Raw genomic sequence first — 4768 nt, 5'->3', positions numbered from 1 at the left:
TTATTTATTTATTATTAAAAGTGAAAAACTTTTATAAAACAGATATTTACTTACTAGTTATGAGATTCTGGAATATTAACATAATTAATTGGTTGATTGATTGATTGATTAATTATTTCATCCTCAATTTCCTCATCTGTTAAATAGGATAGCTGATAAAAACTGTAACCCTCCATGGAGTTATTATGAGGATTGGTCAATGAGTACAAAGTGCTTTTTAAACCATAAAGTGCTCTATTAATGTTTATTATTATTATTGCCTAATTCAATCCCTACCTGAAACATTCATACAGATGGGATTTAACTTCTGGTTTTTCTGAGTTCAAGCCTGTCCTTCTATCTAGTGTACCTTGTTGCATTTGTATTTCTTAAAATATTCTTCTTCCTCATTTTAATATATGTATCTGGTAATACTAGTGTTAATTTTTAGATATCACAGGAATTTTTCATTTTCCTCTCATTCAATTTTATTGTCTTTCTTCCTAAAACATTTGGCTAACTGAAGTTTGTTTCCTATTAGTAGTATTCTCACCTGTCTAAAATCTGATTCATGAAACTATATTATAATGGGAAGACTTCTGATATTCCTGAGATAAGAAACCAAACAGAATGAATATGGGAATGCAGCATCTTCAAAAATTCCCAACAGATTTTATTTGTGGAAGAATTTCCCTGATCCTGAACCTTTGTTATCTTTGTGACATGTAAACCTCTTCCCCTCAATTAGCCTACTGTGATGTCTTTAAAATGTAGCTTTGTCCTTTCATAAATGTCAGTTTTGCTAATTCGACATTTAAATCTATAATTTAATCTTTTTACTAATTAGTTTTAACTTTGTTCAGCCTTATTTCAAAGAAACATAAGATAATGAGTCTGCTTGATTAGGCCTCTGTGACTTTTATGGGTCATAAAGATTGTTGTGTGGTAAAAAGTTATTTTATCTCTGATGTCATTTTCTCTACAGAAACTTGATAGAAACTCCAGGTTTGGTTCAGGGTTATTTTTCTACTATCTGAACCTGTGTGTAAGCATAATAAAACCTAGGTTTTTATCTCTATAATTTCTGCAGTGTAATGGATTTATTCAGCAAGCAGCATCTTGCCACATGAACTTGGTGGGAGATATTTCTCCTATAACAATGTTTTCTTCAGAGTTCTATTTTCATTTGTGATTAAAGATAATGAGATAGAAAAACATGCTAATCACTTTTAGCTAAATATATATGTGAATGTATATATATGAATATATATATATATATGAAAAGCCTTGCTATCAGATTTTTTTACTTGATCTGTCCCTCTAACTGCCCATCTCTCATTAAGCATTAAATTAAAACTTTTTAAAATTTAGGATTCCTCAATACTCAATAAACTACATATCTATATCCCCAAATGAATCTGTATCTAAATTTTAGGATCATTGCCTTTCTGTCAGAAGGTGATTTGGGTACTTCATTTTAATTCTCTTGGACTTATGTTTTATCATCTTGTACATAGATCAGAGTTCTGATGTCTTTCAAAGTTGTTTTTCTCTATAACATTGTTATTATTGTATAAATTGTTCTCTCTCACTCTGCATTAGTTCATAAAGATTTTCCTAGTTCCTTCTGAAATTGTCTCTTTTTAGCATTTCTTATACTCCATTACCCAGGATCTCAGTAGGGATTCCTGGGGTGGACTGGGGAATTTGGAGCTGCCCCAGTGGAGTGTTCATGGGGTATCTGGGATCTACTATTTCCTAGCTCTCCTCCATTTCCCCACAATTTCCTCTTCAATAAAGTTTATTGATCAGAAGAGTGACAGGGTCAGAACTAAACTTTAGGAATCTCAATATGATAGCTACATAGATGTGTGATTAGAGAAGTGAAAGACTGGATACAGGGAGAACAGTTAGTAGGTTATTGCAGTAGTCTAGGTGAGAGAAAATGAGGTACTAGACTGGAGAGATTACAGAATGAGTAGAGAGCAAGGAATGAATGTGAGAGATATCGAGGAGCAAGATAAGTTTTGGAACATTGATGGAATAGGAGCAGTAAAAAAAAAACCTTGGGAAGTTAGGAGGAACGGTGAATTTAAAAGAAAAGATCAATTCTGTCTTAAGTGTGTTGAGATACCTGTGGGATGTTAAGGCAAAAGGAGGTGCTGGACTAAGCTCAAGTTAGAGATGAGAGTTCTCTCTACAGGTTTGGTAGTCATCTATGTAGAGATGTTGGTTGGTGCCATAAGATTTAATGGGATCATCAAGACAGAATGTGTAGGAGGAAAAAAAGAAAGGGATCAGTATGAAGACCTGGAGTGCACCCACACATTGCAACAGGACATAGATGATGATCCTACAAAGGAAACTCCAAAGGATCAGTATGACAGGAAAGGCTAGAACCATGACAGAACAATATCCTAGAAAAAAAAATTGAAAAGGGGAACATCTAGTTGGTTCAGTGGATAAAGAGCCATGCCTAGAGATGGAGGTGCTGGGCTCAGATGTGACCTCAGATACTTCCTAGCTGTGTCACCCTGGGCAAGTCACTTAGCCCCAATTGTTTAGCCCTTACCACTCTTCTGGCTTGGGGAAAAAGAGATGCCCCAAATGATTAGTATGACAGGTAAGAATAGAACTATGAGAGAACAGCATCATTTTTTAAAAAACCATCAAAAAAGAGTGTTCAAAAAAAACATACTGAAAAAAAAGGGTCAAGAAGACTGAGTGAGAAGAAGCCATTGGATTTAGCAACTGCTTATGACCTTAGGAAGAATCATTTTAATTAAGGGATTAGAAGCCAGACTGCAAGGGGTTGAGAAGTAAGTGGTAGATGAGAAATGGCAATGAATGTGGACAGCTTTTTTTCCTACAAGTTTGGAAACAAAAGAAAAAAATCACTTGAGAGGATAATAAAATCAGGTGATTTTTTTAAGAAGTATTTTTTAAGCACTAGGGAGATGCAGATATGTTTGAAAGCAACAGAGAAGGAAACAGTGAATAAGGAGAGATCGAAAATGAGAAAACAATTGAAAAGGTATGGTGCTAGAGGAATCAAGGAGTGGGGTCAGATGAGAAGCAAAAGGTGAAGGAAAAGATAAGAGGATGGAATGGGAGGCCGAGGTGATGTGAAGGTTGTAATCAGAGAGGAGAAATCAAGAGATGGCCTCGTTTTCTCAGTGAAGTACAAGATGACATCCTCAGCTAAGGCAGATAGAGTAACTTGAGGAGTAAAGAGAATGTTTAGAGCAGCCACTGTAGGAGATAGAGGAAAGTTAAAAATCTTACCTGCAGCAGTGTGGTCCAGCTAAGATCAGATAACAAATTTGTTGTGGACCAATCAGCACAGTTCGATGACTTCTGCTGGAGTCAGCTTAAGAGCAACAGGGACAGTAGAGTAGCCTAGGGTCAGAATTTGGAAAGGGATGACTGCTCACCATGTGTCTTTCCATCTTTCTGAATTTGATTATTCAGAATTCATGTGTTCCTTGGTTTACCAACATACAGCATCTCTAGGAGAATCTTGATGTTAAAAAGATGGGCTTTTGTGGCAGGACCAGCTAGGTATCTTTGATAGCATTGCATCATTTCCCACATGCAATCCATTTATTTAGGTAATTATTTATTATAAGTTATTTCTCTACCTCCCATTCATTTTCTTTTTTTTAAAACCCTTACCTTCCATCTTAGAATCAATATTACGTATTGGTTCCAATGTGGAAGAGTGGTAAGGACTAGGCAATTGAGGTTAAGTGACTTGCCCAGGGTCACACAACTAGGAAGAGTGTGAGACCAAATTTGAACCCAGGACCTCCTATCTCTGGGCCTGGCATTCTATCTACCAGGCCACCTAGCTGCCCCTCTCCTATTTATTTCTAAGTATTTTCAGTACCTGTCCAAGATGCATGTAGTGATGGAATAATTCTTTCATCTACTAAGTATTCAACTGCATGTCATACTCTGGAAAATAAGCATTGTTCTTCCATTTGTTTTTGTTTTCTTGTTAGGCTTTCATAATAATAATATTAAGTAATCAACAATGTATAATCAAGGTCATCATTAAAGAGGCACTGTAATGTTCAAAGATTTAATCCAGTGGTTCCCAAACTTTTTTGGCTTACCCTTTCCAGAAAAAATATTACTTAGCACCCCCTGGAAATTAATTTTTTTTAATTTTAATAGCAATTAATAGGAAAGATAAATGTATTAATGTTTCTACCTTTTTTGTAAAATACACCTGTGGCCATCACCGCTTTCCTGGATCACTGCAGCACCCACCAGGGGGTGGTGGCGCCCACTTTGGGAATCACTGATTTAATCTGATTAATACAATATCCACTGAAAATCAGTATATCTAGAGGACTTTGTCATCTCTAGGGTTTCTCTTTCAGGGATATTCACTTGGTGATTATAGATCTCCCTGTTTTATGCTTCGCTTGCAACAGTCACTTAATATGGACTATCCCAACACCATTTCAAGAAAAACAATAACAATAAGAATGCCTTGCACTTCATGGCACTTTGTATTTTTCGAAGCACTTCTGAAAAAAGCTAATTTCATTTAATCCTCAAAACTACCTATGAGATCAATCAGAAAGGCATTATGATCAAGTATCTAATAAGGAAACTGAGTTTCCAAAGAAGTGAGAAGAGAACTTCATTCTTCTCCATGCCAAAAGTCCTCTATAAATAGAGGGATGAAGATATTAGTCACTTGGTCCCTTAAGAGGAAATGTTAGAAATCTTGGGCTTCTGAATATTCCTGCTGAGGATAACACAGTTAACATTATAC

Source organism: Gracilinanus agilis, chromosome 1, assembly GCF_016433145.1.
Source record: "Gracilinanus agilis isolate LMUSP501 chromosome 1, AgileGrace, whole genome shotgun sequence".
Taxonomy (NCBI): Eukaryota; Metazoa; Chordata; class Mammalia; order Didelphimorphia; family Didelphidae; genus Gracilinanus; species Gracilinanus agilis.
The sequence above is the reverse complement of the archived record's forward strand: the minus strand, read 5'-3'. Positions refer to the sequence as shown.